Source organism: Oncorhynchus gorbuscha, linkage group LG18 (genome assembly GCF_021184085.1).
Source record: "Oncorhynchus gorbuscha isolate QuinsamMale2020 ecotype Even-year linkage group LG18, OgorEven_v1.0, whole genome shotgun sequence".
In the NCBI taxonomy this organism is placed as follows: Eukaryota; Metazoa; Chordata; class Actinopteri; order Salmoniformes; family Salmonidae; genus Oncorhynchus; species Oncorhynchus gorbuscha.
In genome coordinates, this window is record NC_060190.1 from 3,188,424 (window position 1) to 3,213,842 (window position 25,419).

At 39.9% G+C, this 25,419-nt stretch overlaps 1 pseudogene; it reads left to right on the forward strand.

Moving 5' to 3' along the window:
- LOC124003150 overlaps nt 1-25,419 on the forward strand; it is a 69,829-nt pseudogene that overhangs the window by 28,259 nt on the left and 16,151 nt on the right.

Below are 25,419 nucleotides of genomic sequence, written 5' to 3' on the forward strand. Positions count from 1 at the left end.
AACTTTTGACTGGTTCAGCTCCAGTGGACATTCCTGCAGTCAGCATGCCAATTGCCCGCTCCCTCAGAGATCTGTGGCATTGTTGTGTGAACAAACTGCACATTTTTGATGTAGCCTTTTATTATCCCCAGCACAAGGTGCACCTGTGTAATAAGCAAGCTGTTCAATCAGCTTCTTGATATGCCTCACCTGTCAGGTGGATGGATTATCTTGGCAAAGAATACATGTTGACTAACAGGGATGTGTAAAATTCTGCAATATTTTTTGTTCAGCTCATGAACCATCCAACACTTTACATGTTGTGTTTATATTTTTGTTTTTTGTTGTTACTATCAGTTTTAGGAACATTTACCCAAAATATGACATCAGCGATAATCAAAATGTTGAAAATCTGTGAATGTCTAAATAAGAAATTGGTCCAATTAAACAGCAATGTGTCGAACCCTTTCAACAACGGGGAGATGTTACTGATGTGCTTTGTATCTGCGACGTAAAAACTAGTTTTGGTCTTCCACACAAAATGACTTCTTTAGTTATTTTATGTTTAAGGAAGTGTGTAGGTCACATTCTGTATCATACAGCTATGAAAGTTATATATTTAGAACCACCTGTTCAATTGGAATCCAGCGACGTCTGTGTCTTCAGTGTCCTATAACTGTCTAGTTTTTTGTGTTCTGACTTGTAAAACAGGATGAATAAGTAATGTAAACATAGCAGTAATTACCATGAAGCTCTACATTTGTTTTAAAATCACACTAAGATTGTTAACACTGGCCTCAGGTTATTGAGAGATCTGATTTAGGATTTACCCTCGTAGCAAGGTTGTTTTATCATGTGTTGTTTTTTAAAAATCATGTCTTTGGCAGAGAAAGAACCAGAGCCAGGCCAGGGACGTCCAAACCAGCAAGACGACACCAGTGCTCCCAGTGTGAAAAGAGTTTTAAACAGAAAGCACAACTGAAAACACACAAGAGAATACACACAGGGAGAAGCCTTACCACTGCTCCCAGTGTGGAAAGAGTTTCGCCCATAAAGCACACCTGAAACAACATGAGAGGAATACACACAGGGGAGAAGCCTTACCACTGCTCCCAATGTGGAAAGTGTTTCAAGCATGGTCAGGGGGAGCCTGAAACAGCTGAAACAACATGAGAGAATACACACAGGAGAGAAGCCTTACCACTGCTCCCAGTGTGGAAAGTGTTTCCCGTTCGGGGGATCTGAAACTACACGAGAGAATACACACAGGAGAGAAGCCTTACCACTGCTCCCAATGTGGAAAGTGTTTCAACCATTCGGGGGATCTGAAACGACACGAGAGAATACACACAGGAGAGAAGCCTTACCACTGCTCCCAATGTGGAAAGTGTTTCAACCAGAGTGGACACCTGAAACAACATGAGAGAATACACACTGGGCAGAAGCCTTACTACTCCTCCCAAAGTGCAAAGCTTTTGCCCATTTAGAAAGCCTGAAAGAACACATTAGACTACACACAGAGGAGAAGGCTTAGAAAAGCTCAGACTGTGGGAAAACATATTACTCATAACAGTCATTTAAACGTCATTAGAGAATCCACACAGGAGAGAGAAATTACTTCTCTTAGCGTGTATGTTGATATTTTACATCACATTGACTTAACATTCATCAGAGAACATACACAGTGCTCCTGTTGTATTATATTGTTGACTGACAATGTGTTTACCTGTCTTTACCATATGTAATTAAATGGTACAGGGTATACTCTACTGTATATAGCCTCCACATTGACTCTATGTAGTATACTCAAACATATATATTTGTATGTTTTTATTTATTATTATGATTTTATTTAAAAACATGAATTGAATATGGAGTATGTCAGTTTGAATATAAAGGAGATCAGATTCCATGTGTTTAAATGGTCCTTTTTTAAACTCTCTGTGTTTATCTGGGTGTGTCATTCCTCCAGCACTACAGATAATCAAGTGATATTTGGATGTGATGCATTAGTTCCATTGTTGACATTTGCATTGTTGGCCCACTGATGATTTAATGAAATGAAAATGTTCAGACTCTGTAATGGAAAATGTTAATTGTTTGTGTGTCCACATAACTGAGTATGTGACTAACCTTGTGAAACTGTCCTATTATAAGCTCCTGTTCTTGGGAGTATCATCCTGTGTTGCAAACCAATTTGCACCTGTGTCCTTGTATGAATAAAGTCCCGCCCAGGAACAGGAAACTATAAAGATATGTGCTAATCACTCAATGCTTCAGTAATTCAGACTGTCTCCACTGCGCTGTGTAACTCTGTTATTCTCTCTGAGCTCAGAAATAAAGAATCTTGGTTTGACTTGGACTCCAGCAGATCCTTATTTTATAATATCCACCACAACTCTCCCAAGGATTGCTGTTTATCATTGTCTCAAAGAAGAGTTCCTCGTTCCACTTTCCTGGGGGAATTTACAAGCCTCCCACTGATTGAATAAACATTGTTTCCACAGGTAACATTTTGTGTTTCACCCAACCAGCAACCTAAATCCAATGACAGGTGACATTTTGTGTTGATTTCGTGTTGAATTCACTTTAGTTGACGAATCAAAGAAATGTAAATACAAACTAGATGTTGAACTGATGTCTGTGCCCAGTGGGCTGGTTTGAATAAGCAGCAGGTGTTGGATCGATATCCCCCTTAGTAGCTAAGTTTCCATGTCATTTGAGACAGATTTTCACGTGAATATTCAAAAATCTGCATAAAACAATATATACATTTTCCCATTTTCCCACCAGAAATGTTTCTATCAAACAGACTCATTGCAGATTAAAGGCTTTGCGTGACAAATAAATAACTTTTGCTGTTAAATTCACAATGGTTTCCATCGCATTTTCAACTCTACTGATGGTTTAACAAAACTGTTGCATTATATAGCAAAAATGATCTTGTCCCGTCCCGTGCACTGTAGCCAGCAGCTAACAGATACAGTGTTGGTAGGCTACCTACATGATGAGATTATTATGGATGAGAGCAATATTATTTTATTTGTCAAATGGCAGCCAAGCATCGATCATCATGTCACCAGAATAAGACCGTCAAAATGTATTGGAAAGGAGCATCAAGCTCATCACGTGCACTTTCACCACCCTGTGAAGTTCATAACTTATTTCATCTGTAGCCTAATAAACTGCATGGGTTCCCAAGTCGTAGTGGGAGGACCACACAACATATCATCACGTGACACCAAGTTAACTAAGATGTGATGGTTATGATATAAATATTTGCTCATAAAGGAGTTTCCACCTCCATTTCTCGCTTATACATTTTTACTGACACAAAAAGTCCCCACCATGTCAAACGAACTAACATATAGTTTGTCGGCTTTTATAAAATTGTTCAGGCATATCCTGTTTCCATCAGCCCGGTCATTACTTTTGAAATGGTTGGATCAATATCCACCTTCATGATATGGATGAAGCCTGATTTGGAATGTCTGAGTAGTTCTATATGATGTCATAATTCACCCCTCTGATAATCAAGTGATATTTGGAATGTCTGAGTAGTTCTATATGATGTCATAATTCACCCCTCTGATAATCAAGTGATATTTGGAATGTCTGAGTAGTTCTATATGATGTCATAATACACCCCTCTGATAGTGATACATTTGCTCCATTGTTTCCATGTCAGTTGGTTTCCCACTCTGATGATTTATATCTGACAGAGGGGCTTTAAATGAATAGTATGGTGACATCTTAGTGTGTCTTGAAGTAAATAGGATTATTAATCATAAACTCCTATAGCAACAATACAATGCAGCTTTGACATCAAGAAGAGAATGGGCTGATGGGTGGTGGTGCTACTCTGAAGGTAAGGCTGTCCAATATGAATGTTCAATACACACAATAGGTCAGTAGCCAGTTAGCTAGCTGTACAGTCCTATATGAATTTTCAATACACACAATACTTTGACTGGGGAGGTGATGTACCACAGTCAAAGTCCTGCAATAAGAGCTAAGAGACAAATATTTGTGTAAACTATACATTGTTGTGTTCTGTATTTGTCACTGAGATGGCTGATATCCCATTTTATAGGGTCACTCCACAGTTAAGGCTGACCAGTGCCTATACAAAGTCTACACTTTGTCAGGATCAAAAGAGATATGAAAAGAGCAAACTCCCCAGTCCCTGCCGGTGACAAGCATACCCATAACATGATGCTGCCACCACAATAGTTAATGTGTGGTCTATCTCCAGGTCATCAGACTGTTAAATAGTCACCTCTAGCCGGCCTCCGCCCAGTACCCTGCCCTGAACTTTAGTCACTGTTACTAGCCGTCTACCACCCAGTACTCCACCCTGTATTCTAGTCAAGGCTCATCCTATATAACTACTACTGTACACACCTTTTATATTCATATACGGTCCATAATGTCTAGATACATCAACATATACATTGTAAACCAACTGTATATATTTATATTCCAGACTCTGACATTCCTCCTTCTACCATTTCTATATTTCTAAATCCTTCAAATAAATTGTAGGGAAAATAATTAGGTTACACAAATGACTATTTCCAAACAAAGATAATAGACAAGTAGAATGGGAGAGGTTTCTTATACTATCTTTACTTACTCAGTGAAGAGACTCCAGGGATGGTGATGAAGGCTGTAGGAATGAAGATCAGACAGTGAAGAGACTCCAGGGATGGTGATGAAGGCTGTAGGAATGAAGATCAGACAGTGAAGAGACTCCAGGGATGGTGATGAAGGCTGTAGGAATGAAGATCAGACAGTGAAGAGACTCCAGGGACAGAGATGAAGGCTGTAGGAATGAAGATCAGACAGCAATACTGGTCCTGTGGTCAGGTGGGGGAGTGGTAGATCCAGCCAATGATTGTGAGGAAGCATGCGGGGAACAGGCTCCTTTCTACTATCATTCTGGGGTCTGGATACATGCCAACAAAGACTAAAACTGCTTCAAACAATGGGAGTGGCTACCATTGACCACCACACTTTCTTTCATAACCAGGAAGCCCATGTTGAGCCATCAGTGTTCCCACTATGGAAGAGGGAGCAGGAAGCCGTCATCCAGTCTCTCAAGGACAAAGGTGCAGCACTGGTGTTAGTAGCTGATGACAGAAGTGACAGCCTGGACACAAAACAAAGTTTGACACGATCAGTGTTGTTGAGCAGAGAATCAACCAGATTGATTCACGATCATTGTTGTTGAGCAGAGAATCAACCAGGTTGTTGAAGTTATTCAGGTACATAATACATTTTATTTGTTTAATTCTGTTTTATTCAATTAGAATAATTTACTCTGAATGAGAACAATCACATCTGTGAGCTTTATGCATTATAACATCGATTGACTAAATGATGACGCTGAGAGCTTTGTAGTAAAACCAGGGTTGGAGTCAATTCCATTTAATTTCCAGTCAATTCAGAAAGTAAACCAAATTCCACATTTTCCTCATTGAAAACCATAGAAGAGAATTGGAATTTTCAGTTTACTTCCTGAATTTACTGGAATATTCTGAAATTGATTCAATTGGGAGGTTTTCCTCATGAATCTGCACAACAACACCCTATAATGACGAAGCAAAAACAGGATTTTAGAAATGTTTGCAAATGCATTTAAATATTAAACTGAAATATCACATTTAAATAAGTATTCAGAACCTTAACTCAGTGCTTTGTTGAAGCACTTTTGGCAGTGATTATAGCCTCAAGCCACCTTGGGTATGACACTACAATCTTGGCACCCCTGTATTTGTGGAGTTTCTCCCATTCTTCTTTGCAGATCCTCTCAAGATCTGTCAGGTTGGATGGAGAGCGTCACTGCGCAGCTATTTTCAGGTTTTCTTCAGAGTTGTTCGATCGGGTTCAAATCCGGGCTCTGGCTGGGCCACTCAAGGACATTCAGAGACTTGTCCCAAAGCCACTTCTATGTTGTCTTCGCTGTGTGCTTAGGGTCGTTGTCCTGTTGGAAGGTGAACCTTTGCCCCAGTTTGAGGTCCTGAGTGCTCTTGAGCAGGTTTTCATCAATTATCTCTCTGTACTTTGCTCCGTTCATCTTTCCCTCGATCCTGACTAGTCTCCCAGTCCCTGCCGCTGAAAAACATCCCTACACCATGATGCTGCCACCACCACTCTTCACCGTAGGGATGGTGCCAGGTTTCCTCCAGACCTGACGCTTGGCATTCAGGCCAAAGAGTTTAATCTTGGTTTCATCAGATCAGAGACTCACGTCTGTAGCCATCAATTGCTTTGAAAGGCTGGTCATGGCTCACACCCCACCATTATCCAAGAAACCCTGGACCCACTCTAATTTGCATACCGCCCCAACAGATCCACAAATGATGCAATCTCTATTGCACTCAACACTGCCCTTTCACATCTGGACAAAAGGAATACCTATGTACAGTCGTGGCCAAACTTTTTGAGAATGATACAAATATAAATGTTCACAAAGTGTGCTGCCTCCGTTTGTATGACGGCAATTTGAAGATACTCCAGAATCTTATGAAGGGTGATCAGATGAATTGCAATTAATTGCAAAGTCCCAAATTTGCCATTCAAATGAACTGAATCCCCCAAAAACTTTTCCACTGCATTTCAGCCCTGCCACAAAAGGACCAGCTGACATCATGTCAGTGATTCTCTCGTTAACACAGGTGTGAGTGTTGACGGGGACAAAGCTGGAGACTCTGTCATGCTGATTGAGTTCGAATTTTGTATTTTTTATTTTATTTTTTACCTTTATTTAAAACTAGTTAAGAACAAATTCTTCCAGAATAACAGACTGGAAGCTTCAAACGGAGGGTGGTGCTTGGAATCATTGTTCTTCCTCTGTCAACGATGGTTACCTGCAAGGAAACACGTGCCGTCATCATTGCTTTGCACAAAAAGGGTTTCACAGGCAAGGATATTGCGGCCAGTAAGATTGCACCTAAATCAACCATTTATCGGATCATCAAGAACTTCAAGGAGAGCGGTTCAATTGTTGTGAAGAAGGCTTCAGGGTGCCCAAGAAAGTCCAGCAAGCTCCAGGACCGGCTCCTAAAGTTGATTCAGCTGCGGGATCGGGGCACCATCAGTACAGAGCTTGCTCAGGAATGGCAGCAGGCAGGTGTGAGGGCATCTGCACGCACAGTGAGGCGAAGACTTTTGGAGGATGGCCTGTTGTCAAGAAGGGCAGCAAAGAAGCCACTTCTCTCCAGGAAAAATATCAGGGACAGACTGATATTTTGCAAAAGGTACAGGGATTGGACTGCTGATGACTGGACTGCTGAGGACTGGACTGCTGAGGACTGGACTGCTGAGGACTGGACTGCTGAGGACTGGACTGCTGAGGACTGGACTGCTGAGGACTGGGGTAAAGTCATTTTCCCTGATGAATCCCCTTTCCTATTGTTTGGGGCATCCGGAAAAAACTTGTCTGGAGAAGACAAGGTGAGCGCTACCATCAGTCCTGTGTCATGCCAACAGTAAAGCAACCTGAGACCATTCAAGTGTGGGGTTGCTTCTCAGCCAAGGGAGTGGGCTCACTCACAATTTTTACTCAGAACACAGCCATGAATAAAGAATGGTACCAACACATCCTCCGAGAGCAACTTCTCCCAACTATCCAGGAACAGTTTGGTGATGAACAATGGCTTTTCCAGCATGATGGAGCACTTTGCCATAAGGCAAAAGTGATATCTAAGTGGCTCAGGGAACAAAACATAAATATTTAGGGTCCACGGTCAGGAAACTCCCCAGACCTTAATCCCATTGAGCATATTGGTGTTCAATCCTCAAGAGGCGGGTGGACAAACGAAAACCCACAAATTCTGACAAACTCCAAGCATTGATTATGCAATAATGAGCTGCCATCAGTCAGGATGTGGCCCAGAAGTTAATTGACAGCATGCCAGGGCGGATTGCAGAGGTCTTGAAAAAGAAGGGTGAACACTGCAAATATTGACTCTTTGCATCAACTTCATGTAATTGCCAATAAAAGCCTTTGACACTTATGAAATGCTTGTAATTATACTTCAATATTCCATAGTAACAAAAAAGTATATTTCATAATAAAAGTCGTAATACAAATATCATCTCAGTGAATTCATGACATGTGAACGAACAAGCCTTTTCATACGTTATAATATGGCTATACAGTGGGGAGAACAAGTATTTGACACACTGCCGATTTTGCAGGTTTTCCTACTTACAAAGCATGTAGAGGTCTGTAATTTTTTATCATAGATACACTTCAACCGTGAGAGACGGAATCTAAAACAAAAATCCAGAAAATCACATTTAATGATTTTTAAGTATTTGATTTGCATTTTATTGAGACCCAGAGTTACTTCTGCTGCAGAGGATAAGTTCATTAGAGTTTCCAGCCTCAGAAAATGCTGCCCAAATAAATGTTTCACAGAGTTGAACTAACAGACACATCTCAATATCAACTGTTCAGAGGAGACTGTGTGAATCAGGCCTTCATGGTCGAATTGCTGCAAAGAAACCACTACTCAAGGACACCAAAAAGAAGAAGAGACTTGGGTCAAGAAACACGAGCAAACCTTCACATTGACCCTGTACTGGTACCTCCTGTACATAGCCTCCACATTGACTCTGTACTGGTACCTCCTGTATATAGCCTCCTGTATATAGCCTCCACATTGACTCTGTACTGGTACCTCCTGTATATAGCCTCCACATTGACTCTGTACCGGTACCCCCTGTATATAACCTCCACATTGACTCTGTACTGGTACCCCCTGTATATAGCCTCCACATTGACTCTGTACTGGTACCCCCTGTATATAGCCTCAACATTCTTGGTACCCCCTGTATATCCACATTGACTCTGTTTTCTAGTTTTTTTATCATTTAACTTTTTTTCTTACCTCTTATTTTTCTTAACTACATTGTTGGTTAAGGGCTTGTCAGTAAGAATTTCACGGTAATGTCTACACCTGTTGTAGCTTTGTAGCGTAGCTTTAAGGGAATAGTATGGTCACATCTAGATATAAATTAACAGAGTAAATGTGTATAAACACACTTCCTATTCATGGAAGTATTTATTCATCATCTACATATTCATATTACGCTTCTACGTCTGTGTACAGGAAAGTATTAGTTGTAAGACATAAGAGAAAATGTATCAGCTTATTGTTAAATTATTATGACGTTGTAAGTCGCTCTGGATAAGAGCGTCTGCTAAATGACTTAAATGTAAATGTAAATGTAACGTTCTTTCCAATACAAAAAGTGTAGTAACTATTGTTTCCAAACCCCCACTCCAGCCAGCAGATGGCGATGAGCGTCTTTCAGGTGATGATTCTAGCGTGACGTATAATGGACTGGACGGACGCTTCTTCAGGAACAACAACACGGATACTATTTCAACCACCTGGGTAGCTTGCTAGACAAGATAAAACTGAAAGATTGACGTTTTAGGCCATGTTAATATACATTAGCTAATCGCAGTGTTTAAAACACATTTCAGTTGACGTTAACTTGAACCTAATGTGCTTGTTCAATTTGCAAATGTGTTAAAGATTGATACTGAGCCCTGCACTAGGCTATTCGCTAATGCTAACTAGCTAACTAACATCCCTGACAATGAGCTCATTAAACTACTCATCCCCTGCTAAAGAAGAGGATGTCTGCTGTCCGGAGAAAGAAGCTCTGGCGCTGAACATTGTCGTGAAAGACGAAGAGGAGGATATTACAGTGAAAGGAGAGAAAGATGCTCTGGCTCTGGACATTGTCTCGAAGAGAAGGATATTACAGTGAAAGGAGAGAAAGAAGCTCTGCTGAACATTGTCGTGAAAGACGAAGAGGAGGATATTACAGTGAAAGGAGAGAAAGAAGCTCTGCCGCATGAACATTGTCGTGAAAGACGAAGAGGAGGATATTACAGTGAAAGGAGAGAAAGAACCTTTCAGAATGAAAAAGGAGGAAGAGGAGGATATTACTGAAAGGAGAAAGATGCTGGCTCTGGAAACTGTTATAGGGAAAGAAGAGAAAGCATACTCTTCCTCTCTAAAAGGTTCTATCACAGTAAAGGTGAAGGAGGAAGACGTTTTGGGAGTGAAAGAGGAGGAGACAGAATATCAGATTAATAGCAGTGAGTACTGTCTTAAAAACAGGGGCACAAACTATGCAGTTGTTGAATTAATGTGTGGTTTTTAAGGGGCATTCTACTTAGGTTATTCACTTCAATGTGATGTTCAGTACTATTTAAATTGTTAAAGGGTCAATCTGCCATTGCTACATATATTTTTGGGACTGTTAAATGAGATTTAATTATATATAACAGGCTTTCAAAATGTAATAATGGAGCATAATTTATACTTAAAATATCAAAGGGACACAAGGCACCCAATTAATTTAGAGATATTAATGCCTCTGATAAGACCCTATGACTGTAATAGACAGTAATAATTGATGATGGTAATAAGTTCACCATCTGTTTGATGTTCTCGTTCAAACAGGAGAGAGACACATGACTATCATGGATCCTCTGGGGAGCCTCAACAACATCCTGATGCTGACGAGACAGAGAAGAGTCTCTCCAGATCAGACCACCAGATGGTACAGCTTGGTCTGGTCTAGCATACAGCTTGCTCTATCTGGGTCTGGGTTTCTGTAAGGCACTTTATGACAACAGTGACATCAGCATCCATAATGATATATGTCTGTGTCCCCTCTTTATGGTTACCAGGACAACGCTAGCCCTTCCTCCCTCCCGGAGTCCCCGTGTCGTGCCTCTCCCGGTAGCACCTTACTGCTGGGTATGAAGAGGTTGTCTGTGCTGCTGGTGGACTGCAGGAAAACAACGGGGCTGAGTGGAACTGTGAGAGGAGGAGAAGAGAAGAAAGGATCAGATTTGACACATCAAAGTAAGTGCTGTAGTTTAGTTTGATCTGCCCACCGGTATCTGTTACCAGGACAACCAGCAGAGTTCTGTTAGTTGACAGGAAGATAGACTGGTGGATATGGATGTTATGAATATCATAACACTGAAAAAGGATTCTGCCAATGAAAAGAGAGAAACCAATTGACCATATAAATCCTTGAAAGTTAGCTTTGGAGAGAAAGTTTCAAGATGATCCAATGTAAGGTGCTTGTTTTACAAAAACTTTTCCTTAAAACATTATGGATGTCACATTGCCTGTCCCAGTCAACGCCCCTATCTTTACAAGACTGTAGAACAGGCAAACTAAACTCAAGACGTTGGTCATTAATTAACTAGTACTGAAGAAAAGCTGTGATCAGGCTGCCTACTCAAGCAAAAGCTTCAAACTGTAACCAGTGCCGGCAACCTTGTTCAGGTTATCAATCAACCTACCAGGGTAGTGACAAACAGTAGAGGAATGAAATCATCAACATGGTTTGATCATATCTTTACTAATGCTGCAGAAATGGGTTTTAAAGCAGTATCCAGATCCATCAGATGTAGTGATCACAATATAGGAGCCATGTCTAGGAAAACCACCGTTCCAAAGGCTGGGACTAATATTGTGTATAAGAGGTCATACAATTTTTTGTAGTGATTCCTATGTTATTGATGTAAATAATATTTGTTGGCCCTTGGTGTGTAATGATGAGCAACCAGACGCTGCCCTTGACACATTTGAAACTGCTTATCCCAGTTACTAATAAGCAGCACCCATTAAGAAAATGACTGTAAAAACTGTTACATCCATGTGAATTGATGAGGAATTTTAAAATGGTATGATGAAGAGGGAGGCAAAAGAGATGGCATATAGATCTGGCTGAATAACTGATTGGCAAACCTATTGCAAATTGAGAAATCATGTGACTAAACTGAATAAAAAGAAGAAACTACACTATGAAACAAAGATAAATGACATGAAGAATGACAGTATAAATCTTTGGAGCATCTTCAATGAAATTTTGCGCAAATAAAATCAACAATGACAAGTCACTGGTGTCTGACAACGTGGATGGAAAATTGAGGATAATAGCAGCCAATATTGCCATTCCTATTTTCCTTATCTTTAATTTAAGCCTACTAGAAAGTGTGTGCCCTGTGGAGCTAATTTGGAATACTTTTCGGAGTTGTGACCGCAATTTCCGGGCGATTTCTCAGCCAAACGTGAAGAACAAACAGAGCTATTTCGCCTATAAAAAAAATAATATTTTGGGAAAAAATGAACTTTGGCTGTCTAACTGGAAGTCTCGTGAGTGAAAACATTTGAAGTTCATCAGAGGTAAACGATTTAATTTGATTGCTTTTCTGATTTCTGTGACAAGTTTGCCTGCTGCTAGGCTATGATAAACTTACACAGATGCTTGTCTAGCTTTGGGTGTAAAACATATTTTGAAAATCTGAGATGACAGGGTGATTAACAAAAGGCTAAGCTGTGTTCCAATATATTTCACTTGTGATTTTCATGAATAGGAATATTTTCTAGGAAGATTTATGTCCGTTGCGTTATGCTAATTAGTGTCAGATGATGATAACGGTCCCGTTCACGGGCTGTGTGTCACTACAGGTTAAGTTACATGGCCTACTATGCTAATTCTGTAGCAGTATTGTTAGAGGGGACTAAATAAATATTTTGTTGGTGCGCCAGGCAGGTATTAACCCTAGTTATTAAAGTTAGTTATTACCTATTATAACATTATTATTTTTTAAATATTATTAAAACCGAAAGGATGAGAATAGAATAGATAGAGTAGCGCTTCCAGACACATTCTAAACATTATGGAGACTTAAAGGAGGACTGTAACAGCTAATGATGAAACATTATGGAGTCTTAAAGGAGGACTGTAGCATCTAATGATGAAACATTATGGAGTCTTAAAGGAGGACTGTAGCATCATGAGGTAATCACTGGGAATTTGTTTAAATTAACATGTGTGCCTTTTTAAAAGTTAAGTTGTGGAATTTCATTCCTTAAAACCTGTTTGGGATAGGGGGCAGTATTTTCACGTCCGGAAGAAAAGCGTTCCCAAAGTAAACTACCTGCTACCTGCCCAGAAGCTAGGATATGCATATAATTGGTAGGTTTGGATAGAAAACACTCTAAAGTTTTTAAAACTGTTAAAATAACGTCTGTGCGTATATCATAACTTATTTGGCAGGTGAAACCCCGAGGACAAACCATCCAGGAGGAATTTTTTGTTGTTGAGGTGACTCTGTTTTCAAATGGTTTTGTGTGGCACTTTTCTGTGGCACTTGGTTGCAGTTCCTATTGCTTCCACTAGATGTCAACAGTCTTTAGAAATTGGTTGATGTTTTTCTTTAGAGAAATTAAGAAGTTCGGCTATTCAGAACGAGGGTCCAGCCTAGTGCTCTCTAATGTTTTGATGCACGCTCCAGGTCACGCGCTTCACGTTGTTTTATCCGGTATTGAACACAGTTTATCCCATCTTAAATTTTCCCGATTATTTACTTTTTAAAATACCTAAAGTTGGATTAGGAAAGTTGTTTCAAATGTTTGGACAGCATTTACAGGTATCGTATTAGATATTTTGTAGTCATGCTGGGCGAGTTGGAACCAGTGTTTTTTTTTATTTATCAAATGCGCCAAATAAATGGACATTTTGGAGATATAACGACGGAATTAATCGAAGAAAAGGACCATTTGTGATGTTTATGGGACATTGGAGTGCCAACAGAAGAAGCTCTTCAAAGGTAAGGCACAAATTATATAGTTATTTCTAAGGTTTGTGTCGCGCCTGGTGGGTTGAAATATGATTGTCGTGTGTTTGTTTGATGGGGTGCTGTCCTCAGATAATCGCATGGTTTGCTTTTGCCGTAAATCCTTTTTGAAATCTGACACGGTGGCTAGATTAACAAGAAGTTAACCTTTGCACTTGTGAATGCATGAAAGTTAAATATTTCTAATAAATAAATTAAAAATTAAAAAATACTTTGCACTCTGCAATTTCACCGGATGTTGTCAACGTTCCGCTAGCGGAATCCCTAGCCATAACATGCTCAGCCCCCTCCTGTACTCCCTGTTCACTCATGACTGCATGGCCAGACACGACACCAACGCCATCATTGAACAGTGTCATCAGGCCTGATCACTGACAACAACAACAAAGCCTACAGGGAGGAGGTCAGAGACCTGGTCGTGTGGTGCCAGGACAGCAACCATTCCCTCAATGTGATCAAGATAAAGGAGATGATTGTGGACTACAGGAAAAGGAGGACCAAGCACGCCCCATTCTCATTGACAGAGCTGTAGCTGAGCAGGTTGAGAGTTTCAAGTTCCTTGGTGTCCGCATCACCAACAAACTATCATGGTCCAAGCACACCAAGACAGTCGTGAAGAGGGCACGACAAAACCTATTCCCCTTCAGGATACTGAAAAGATTTGTCATGGGTCCTCAGATCCTCAAAATGTTCTACAGCTGCACCATCGAGAGCATCCTGACTGATTGCATCACTGCCTGGTTTGGCAACTGCTCGGCCTCTGACCGCAAGGCACTACAGAGGGCAGTGCGTACGACCCAGTACATCACTAGGACCAAGCTTCCTGCCACTCAGGACATCTATACCAGGCGGTGTCAGAGGGACTTTTTTTGTACTTTACAAGTATTTTTCTTAACTGCATTGTTGGTTAAGGGCTTGTAAGTAAGCATTTCACTAAGGTCTACACCGGTTGTATTCGGCACGTGAATAATAATATTTAATTTGATTTTCATACTTTTCTAATAAAACACTTTTCAACCCATATGATCTATTACATAATAAAAGTCGTAATACAAATATCATGTCATAGTGAATTCATGACATGTGAACGAACAAGCCTTTTCATACTTTATAATATGGCTATACAGTGGGGAGAACAAGTATTTGATAACCTGCAAAATCGGCAGTGTTTCCTACTTACAAAGCATGTAGAGGTCTGTCATTTTTTATCATGGATACACTTTTTTAATTTTTAATTTTATTTCACCTTTATTTAACCAGGTAGGCAAGTTGAGAACAAGTTCTCATTTACAATTGCGACCTGACCAAGATAAAGTAAAGCAGTTCGACACATACAACGACAGAGTTACACATGGAGTAAAACAAACATACAGTCAATAATACAGTATAAACAAGTCTATATACGATGTGAGGAAATGAGGTGAGATAAGGGAGGTAAAGGTAAAAAAGGGCCATGGTGGCAAAGTAAATACAATATAGCAAGTAAAACACTGGAATGGTAGATTTGCAGTGGAAGAATGTGCAAAGTAGAAATAAAAATAATGGGGTGCAAAGGAGCAAAATAAATAAATAAATAAAATAAATACAGTAGGGAAAGAGGTAGTTGTTTGGGTTTAAATTATAGGTGGGCTATGTACAGGTGCAGTAATCTGTGAGCTGCTCTGACAGTTGGTGCTTCAAGCAAGTGAGGGAGAAGTGTTTCCAGTTTCAGAGATTTTTGTAGTTCATTCCAGTCATTGGTAGCAGAGAACTGGAAGGAGAGGCAGCCAAAGAAAGAATTGATTTTGGGGGTGACCAGAGAGATATACCTGCTGGAGGGCGTGCTACAGGTGCGTGCTACAGGTGGGTGATGCTATGGTGACCAGCGAGCTGAGATAAGGGGGGACTTTACCTAGCAGGGTCTTGTAGATGAAGAGCATGCATTTAGTTTTACTTGTATTTAAGAGCAATTGGAGGCCACGGAAGGAGAGTTGTATGGCATTGAAGCTTGCCTGGAGGGTTGTTAACACAGTGTCCAAAGAAGGGCCAGAAGTATACAGAATGGTGTTGTCTGTGTAGAGGTGGATCAGAGACTCACCAGCAGCAAGAGCGACATCATTGATGTATACAGAGAAGAGAGTCGGTCCAACAATTGAACCCTGTGGCACCCCCATAAAGACTGCCAGAGGTCCGGACAGCAGACCCTCCGATTTGACACACTGAACTCTATTAGAGAGTAGTTGGTGAACCAGGCGAGGCAATCATTTGAGAAACCAAGGCTGTTGAGTCTGCTGATGAGGATGTGGTGATTGACAGAGTTGAAAGCCTTGTCCAGATCAATGAATACGGCTGCACAGTAATGTTTCTTATCGATGGCGGTTAAGATATCGTTTAGGATCTTGAGCGTGGCTGAGGTGCACCCATGACCGGCTCTGAAAACAGATTGCATAGCAGAGAAGGTATGGTGAGATTCGAAATGGTCGGTAATGGATGGACCTTAGAAAGGCAAGGTAGGATCGATATAGGTCTGTAGCAGTTTGGATCAAGAGTGTCCCCCCCTTTGAAGAGGGGGATGATCACAGCTGCTTTCCAATCTTTGGGAATCTCAGATGACACGAGAGGTTGAACAGGCTAGTAATAGGGGTGGCAACAATTTCGGCAGATAATTTTAGAAATGAAGGGTCCAGATTGTCTAGCCTGGGTTGATTTGTAGGGGTCCAGATTTTGCCACTCTGTCAGAACATCAGCTGACTGGATTTGGGAGAAAGAGAGATGGGGAAGGCTTGGGCGAGTTGCTGTGGGGGATGCAGTGCTGTTGACCGGGGTAGGAGTAGCCAGGTGGAAAGCATGGCCAGCCATAGAAAAATGCTTATTGCAATTCTCAATTATGGTGGATTTATCAGTGGTGACAGTGTTTCCTATCTTCAGTGCAGTGGGCAGCAGGGAGGATGTGTTCTTATTCTCCATGGCCTTTACAGTGTTCCAGAACTTTTTTGAGTTAGTGTTGCAGGAAGCAAATTTCTGCTTGAAAAAGCTAACCTTGGCTTTTCTAACTGCCTGTGTATAATGGTTTCTAGCTTCCCTGAACAGCTGCATATCACGGGGGCTGTTCGATGCTAATGCAGAACTCCATAGGATGTTTTTGTGTTGGTTAAGGGCAGTCAGGTCTGGGGAGAACCAAGGGCTATATCTGTTCCTGGTTCTACATTTCTTGAACGGGGCATGCTTATTTAAGATGGTTAGGAAGGCATTTTTAAAAAAATACCCAGGCATCCTCTACTGACGGGATGAAATCAATATCCTTCCAGGATACCCCGGCCAGGTCGATTAGAAAGGCCTGCTCGCTGAAGTGTTTCAGGGAGCGTTTGACAGTGATGAGTGGAGGTCGTTTGACCGCTGACCCATTACGGATGCAGGCAATGAGGCAGTGATCGCTGATGTATTTAGAGGGCAAGTTGGTTAGGATGATATCTATGAGGGTGCCCGTGTTTAAGGCTTTGGGGAGGTTCATTGATAATTTGTGTGAGATTGAGGGCATCACGTTTAGATTGTAGGATGGCTGGGGTGTTAAGCATGTTCCAGTTTAGGTCGCCTAGCAGCACGAGCTCGAAGATAGATGGGGGGCAATCAGTTCACATATGGTGTCCAGAGCACAGCTGGGGGCAGAGGGTGGTCTATAGCAGGCTTCAACCATGAGAGACGGGATCTAAAACAAAAATCCAGAAAATCACATTGAATGATTTTTAAGTAATTCATTTGCATTTTGAGACCCAGAGTTACTTCTGCTGCAGAGGATACGTTCATTAGAGTTACCAGCCTCAGAAATGGCTGCCCAAATAAATGCTTCACAGAGTTGCATGAACAGACACATCTCAATATCAACTGTTCAGAGGAGACTGTGTGAATCAGGCCTTCATGGTCGAATTGCTGCAAAGAAACCACTACTCAAGCACACCAATAAGAAGAAGAGACTTGCTTGGGCCAAGAAATACGAGCAATGGACATTAGACCGGTGGATATCTGTCCTTGGGTCTGATGAGTCCAAATTTGAGATTTTTGGATCCGAGCGTCATGTCTTTGTGAGACGAGGAGTAGATGAACAGATTATCTCCGCATGTGTGGTTCCCACCGTGAAGCATGGAGGAGGAGATGTGATGGTGTGCGGGTGCTTTGCTGTTGACAATGTCATGAATAAATAAATCAAAGTCACACTTAACCAGCATGGCTTCCACAGCATTCTACAGCTATATGCCATCCCATCTGGTTTGGGCTTAGTCCCACTGTCATTTGATTTTCAACAGGACAATGACCCAACACACCTCCAGGCTGTGTAAGAGCTATTTTACCAAGAAGGAGAGTGATGGAGTGCTGCATCAGATGACCTGGCCTACACAATCCCCGACCTCAACCAAATCAAGATGGTTTGGGATGAGTTGGATCGCAGAGGTGAAGGGAAAGCGGCCTACAAGTTCTCAGCATATGTGGGAACGCCTACAAGACTGTTGGAAAAGGATTCCAGGTGAAGCTGTTTGAGAGAAAGCAAGGGTGGCAACTTTTGAAGAATCAAATATATATTTTGATTTAACACTTGTGGTTACTACATGATTCCATGTGTTTTTTAATAATTTTGATGTCTTTATTATTCTACAATGTAGAAAATAGTAAAAATAAAGAAAACCCTTGAATGAGTAGGCGAGTCCAAACTTTTGACTGGTACTGTACATTAAATTCCCTGACAACAGCTCCAGTGGACATTCCTGCAGTCAGCATGCCAATTGCCCGCTCCCTCAGAGATCTGTGGCATTGTTGTGTGAACAAACTGCACATTTTCGAGTAGCCTTTTATTATCCCCAGCACAAGGTGCACCTGTGTAATAAGCAAGCTGTTCAATCAGCTTCTTGATATGCCTCACCTGTCAGGTGGATGGATTATCTTGGCAAAGAATAAATGTTGACTAACAGGGATGTAAAAAATTCTGCAATATTTTTTGTTCAGCTCATGAAACATCCAACACTTTACATGTTGCGTTTATATTTTTGTTTTTTGTTGTTACTATCAGTTTTAGGAACATTTACCCAAAATATGACATCAGCGATAATCAAAATGTTGAAAATCTGTGAATGTCTAAATAAGAAATTGGTCCAATTAAACAGCAATGTGTCGAACCCTTTCAACAACGGGGAGATGTTACTGATGTGCTTTGTATCTGCGACGTAAAAACTAGTTTTGGTCTTCCACACAAAATTACTTCTTTAGTTATTTTATGTTTAAGGAAGTGTTGTTATGGTCTAATGTTGTTATGGTCCAATGTTGTTATGGTCTAATGCTGTTATGGTCTAATGTTGTTATGGTCTAATGTTGTTATGGTCTAATGGTCTAATGTTGTTATGGTCTAATGTTGTTATGATCTAATGGTCTAATGTTGTTATGGTCTAATGTTGTTATGGTCCAATGTTGTTATGGTCTAATGCTGTTATGGTCTAATGTTGTTATGGTCTAATGTTGTTATGATCTAATGGTCTAATGTTGTTATGGTCTAATGTTGTTATGGTCCAATGTTGTTATGGTCTAATGCTGTTATGGTCTAATGCTGTTATGGTCTAATGCTGTTATGGTCTAATGTTGTTATGGTCTAATGTTGTTATGATCTAATGGTCTAATGTTGTTATGATCTAATGGTCTAATGTTGTTATGGTCTAATGTTGTTATGGTCTAATGTTGTTATGGTCTAATGTTGTTATGGTCCAATGTTGTTATGGTCTAATGTTGTTATGGTCCAATGTTGTTATGGTCTAATGCTGTTATGGTCTAATGTTGTTATGGTCTAATGTTGTTATGGTCTAATGGTCTAATGTTGTTATGGTCTAATGTTGTTATGATCTAATGTTGTTATGGTCTAATGCTGTTATGGTCTAATGTTGTTATGGTCTAATGTTGTTATGATCTAATGGTCTAATGTTGTTATGATCTAATGGTCTAATGTTGTTATGGTCTAATGTTGTTATGGTCTAATGTTGTTATGGTCTAATGTTGTTATGGTCCAATGTTGTTATGGTCTAATGTTGTTATGGTCCAATGTTGTTATGGTCTAATGCTGTTATGGTCTAATGTTGTTATGGTCTAATGTTGTTATGGTCTAATGGTTAATGTTGTTATGGTCTAATGTTGTTATGATCTAATGTTGTTATGGTCTAATGCTGTTATGGTCTAATGTTGTTATGGTCTAATGTTGTTATGATCTAATGGTCTAATGTTGTTATGATCTAATGGTCTAATGTTGTTATGGTCTAATGTTGTTATGGTCTAATGTTGTTATGGTCTAATGTTGTTATGGTCCAATGTTGTTATGGTCTAATGCTGTTATGGTCTAATGTTGTTATGGTCTAATGGTCTAATGTTGTTATGGTCTAATGGTCTAATGTTGTTATGGTCTAATGTTGTTATGGTCTAATGTTGTTATGGTCTAATGTTGTTATGGTCTAATGTTGTTATGGTCTAATGTTGTTATGGTCTAATGTTGTTATGGTCTAATGTTGTTATGGTCTAATGTTGTTATGGTCTAATGGTCTAATGTTGTTATGATCTAATGTTGTTATGGTCTAATGTTGTTATGGTCTAATGTTGTTATGGTCTAATGGTCTAATGTTGTTATGGTCTAATGTTGTTATGGTCTAATGTTGTTATGGTCTAATGGTCTAATGTTGTTATGATCTAATGTTGTTATGATCTAATGTTGTTATGATCTAATGGTCTAATGTTGTTATGGTCTAATGTTGTTATGGTCTAATGTTGTTATGGTATAATGTTGTTATGGTCTAATGTTGTTATGGTCTAATGGTCTAATGTTGTTATGGTCTAATGTTGTTATGGTCTAATGTTGTTATGGTCTAATGTTGTTATGGTCTAATGTTGTTATGGTCTAATGCTGTTATGGTCTAATGGTCTAATGTTGTTATGGTCTAATGGTCTAATGTTGTTATGGTCTAATGGTCTAATGTTGTTATGGTCTAATGGTCTAATGTTGTTATCGTAGAATGTATGCACACATGACTGTAAGTCGCTTTGGATAAAAGCGTCTGCTAAATGGCATATATTATTATTATATATTAAGTGTGTAGGTCACATTCTGTATCATACAGCTATGGAAGTTATATATTTAGAACCACCTGTTCAATTGGAATCTAGTGACGTCTGTGTCTTCAGTGTCCTAGAACTGTCTAGGTTTTTGTGTTCTGACTTGTAAAACAGGATGAATAAGTAATGTAAACATAGCAGTAATTACCAGGAATCTCTACATTTGTTTTAAAATCACACTAAGATTGTTCAAACTGGCCTCAGGTTATTGAGAGATCTGATTTAGGATTTACCCTCGTAGCAAGGTTTTTTTATCATGTGGTTTCATTTGAGTCTCTATTTAAAAATAACACTATCTTTGGCAGGAGAAAGACCAGACTCAGAGGAACCAGAGCCAGGGACGTCCAAACCAGCAAGACGACACCAGTGCTCCCAGTGTGAAAAGAGTTTTAAACAGAAAGCACAACTGAAAAAACATAAGAGAATACACACAGGGGAGAAATCTTACCACTGTTCCCAGTGTGGAAAGGGTTTCAACCAGTCAGGGATGCTGAAACAACATGAGAGAATACACACAGGAGAGAAGCCTTACCACTGTTCCCAGTGTGGAAAGAGTTTCAACCAGTCAGGGACGCTGAAACAACACGAGAGAATACACACAGGAGAGAAGCCTTACCACTGCTCCCAATGTGGAAAGTGTTTCAACCATTCGGGGGATCTGAAACGACATGAGAGAATACACACAGGAGACAAGCCTTACCACTGCTCCCAATGTGGAAAGTGTTTCAACCATTCGGGGGATCTGAAACGACATGAGAGAATACACACAGGAGACAAGCTTTACCACTGCTCCCAATGTGGAAAGTGTTTCAACCATTCGGGGGAGCTGAAACTACATGAGAGAGTACACACAGGAGAGAAGCCTTACCACTGCTCCCAATGTGGAAAGTGTTTCAACCATTCGGGGGAGCTGAAACTACATGAGAGAATACACACAGGAGAGAAGCCTTACCACTGCTCCCAATGTGGAAAGTGTTTCAACCATTCGGGGGATCTGAAACGACATGAGAGAATACACACAGGAGAGAAGCCTTACCACTGCTCCCAATGTGGAAAGTGTTTCAACCATTCGGGGGATCTGAAACGACATGAGAGAATACACACAGGAGAGAAGCCTTACCACTGCTCCCAATGTGGAATGTGTTTCAACCAGAATGGACACCTGAAACTACATGAGAGAATACACACAGGAGAGAAGCCTTAACACTCCTCCCAGGGTGCAAACCATTTGTCCATTTAGGAAGTCTGAAATAACACATTAGACTGCACACAGATGAGAAGGCTTAGAAAAGCTCAGGCTGTGGGAAAACATATTACTCATAACAGTCATTAAAACGTCATTAGAGAATCCACACAGGAGAGAGAAATTACTTCTCTTAGCGTGCATGTTGATATTTCACATCACATTGACTTAAAATTCATCAGAGAACATACACAGTGCTCCCTTTGTCTTATATTGTTGACTGACAATGTGTTTACCTGTCTTTACCATATGAAATTAAATGGTACAGGGTATACTCAAACATATATATTTTTTGTTTTTATTAGAAAACATGAATTGAATATGGAGTCTGTCAGTTTGAATATAAAGAAGATCAGGTTCCTTATTTTAAACTGTCCTTTTTTTAAACTCTTTGTGTGTTTATCTGGGTGTGTCATTCCTCCAGCACTACAGATAATCAAGTGATATTTGGATGTGATGCATTTGTTCCATTGTTGACATTTGCATTGTTGGCCCACTGATGATTTAATGAAATGAAAATGTTCAGACTCTGTAATGGAAAATGTTAATTGTTTGTGTGTCCACATAACTGAGTATGTGACTAACCTTGTGAAACTGTCCTATTATAAGCTCCTGTTCTTGGGAATATCATCCTGTGTTGCAAACCAATTTGCACCTGTATACTTGTATGAATAAAGTCCCACCCAGGAACAGGAAACTATAAAGATATGTGCTAATCACTCAATGCTTCAGGAATTCAGACTGTCTACACTGCGCTGTGTAACTCTGTTATTCTCTCTGAGCTCAGAAATAAAGAATCTTGGTTTGACTTGGACTCCAGCAGATCCTTATTTTATAATACCAACCACAACTCTCCCACAGATTGCTGTGTATTATTGTCTCAATGAAGAGTTCCTCTTTCGACTTTCCTGGGGGCATTTACAATACTCCCACTGGTTGAATAAAAGTTTTTACCCGAATGATGAGATTATTATCTTATTTGTCAAATGGCAACCAAGCATCGATCATTATGTCACCAGAATAAGAACCTCAATGTATTGGAAAGGAGCAATAAACTCATCACATGCACTTTCACCACCCTGTGAAGTTCATAACTTATTTCATCTGTAGCCTAATAAACTACATGGTTTCTCAAGTCATAGTGGGAGGACCACACAACATATCATGTGACTCCAAGTTAACTAAGATGTGATTGTTATCATTAAGGAGTTTCCACAGCCATTTCTCACTTAGACATTTTTACTCACACAAATATACAAACAAATTAATAATAATAATAATAATAATATATGCCATTTAGCAAATCCAAAGTTACAGTCAATACATTCTACGTTGTCAAACGCAAATTCTGTCAGCATTTATAAAAGTGTACAGGCATATCCTGTTTCCGTCAGCCCGGTCATTACTTTTCAAATGGTTGGATCAATATCCACCTTCATGATGTGGATGAAGCCTGACTTGGAATGTCTGAGTAGTTCTATATGATGTCATAATACACCCCTCTGATAGTGATACATTTGCTCCATTGTTTCCATGTCAGTTGGTTTCCCACTCTGATGATTTATATCTGACAGAGGGGCTTTAAATGAATAGTATGGTGACATCTTAGTGTGTCTTGAAGTAAATAGGATTATTAATCATAAACTCCTATAGCAACAATACACTGCAGCTTTGACATCAAGAAGAGAATGGGCTGATGGGTGGTGGTGGTACTCTATAGGTAAGGCTGTCCAATATGAATGTTCAAATAGTCACTTCTAGCCAGCCTCCGCCCAGTACCCTGCCCTGTATTCTAGTCAAGGCTCATCCTATATAACTACTGCAGTACACACCTTTTATATTCATATACGGTCCATAATGTCTAGATACACCAACATATACATTTTAAACAAATTGTATTTATTTATATTCCAGACTCTAACATTCCTCGTTCTACCATTTCTATATTTCTAAATCCTTAAAATGAATTGTAGGGAAAATCATTAGGTCACACAAATGACTATTTCTAAACAAAGATAATAGACAAGTAGAATGGGAGAGGTTTCTTATACTATCTATACTTACCCGGTGAAGAGACTCCAGGGATGGTGATGAAGGCTGTAGGAATGAAGATCAGACAGTGAAGAGACTCCAGGGACGGTGATGAAGGCTGTAGGAATGAAGATCAGACAGTGAAGAGACTCCAGGGACGGTGATGAAGAATCAACCAGAGAATCAACCAGATTAATTCACAGTCAGTGTTGTTCAGCAGAGAATCAACCAGATTGATTCACAATCAATGTACCAGATTGATTCACAATCAGTGTTGTTGAGCAGAGAATCAGCCAGATGGATTCACAGTCAGTGTTGTTGTGCAGAGAATCAACCAGATTGATTCACAGTCAGTGTTTTTGAGCAGAGAATCAACCAGATTGATTCACAGTCAGTGTTGTTGAGCAGAGAATCAACCAGATTGATTCACAGTCAGTGTTGTTGAGCAGAGAATCAACCAGATTGATTCACAGTCAGTGTTGTTGAGCAGAGAATCAACCAGATTGATTCACAGTCAGTGTTGTTGAGCAGAGAATCAACCAGATTGATTCACAGTCAGTGTTGTTGAGCAGAATCAACCAGATTGATTCACAGTCAGTGTTGTTGGGCAGAGAATCAACCAGATTGATTCACAGTCAGTGTTGTTGAGCAGAATCAACCAGATTGATTCACAGTCAGTGTTGTTGAGCAGAAAATCAACCAGATTGATTCACAGTCAGTGTTGTTGAGCAGAGAATCAACCAGGTAATCCATGTCCAAGTTATTCAGGTGCATAATAAAATGTTTTTATTCTATTCTTGTTATTCAACTAAAAAATGTTCTCTGAATGAAAACAAGCACATCTGTGAGCGTTATGCATTATTACATCGATTGACTGAATGATGAAGCTGACAGCTTTGTAGTAAAACAGGTTTGGAGTTAATTCCAATTCAATTCCAGTCAATTCAGGAAGTAAATCAAATTCCAATTCCAGCTCTTCATAATTGAAAACCATAGAAGGGAATTGGCATTTTCAGTTGACTTCCTGAATGCTGAATGGCAGTGAGATGCCACCCTCCTTCTCACATCCAGCCTGTTCCTGATATTCTGCTCTACATACAACACATTCGGGAGGTATTCTGACCTCTTGACTTGTTCCACATTTTGTTATGTTCGTCTTAATCTAAAATGGATTAAATTGGGATGTTTTCCTCATCAATCTACACACAACACCCCATAATGACAAAGCAAAGACAGGGTTTTAGAAATGTTTGCAAATGTATTTTATAATTAAAAACTGAAAAATAACATTTACATAAGTATTCAGACCCTTTACTCCGTACTTTGTTGAAGCAATTTGTAATTTGCAAATAAATTCATT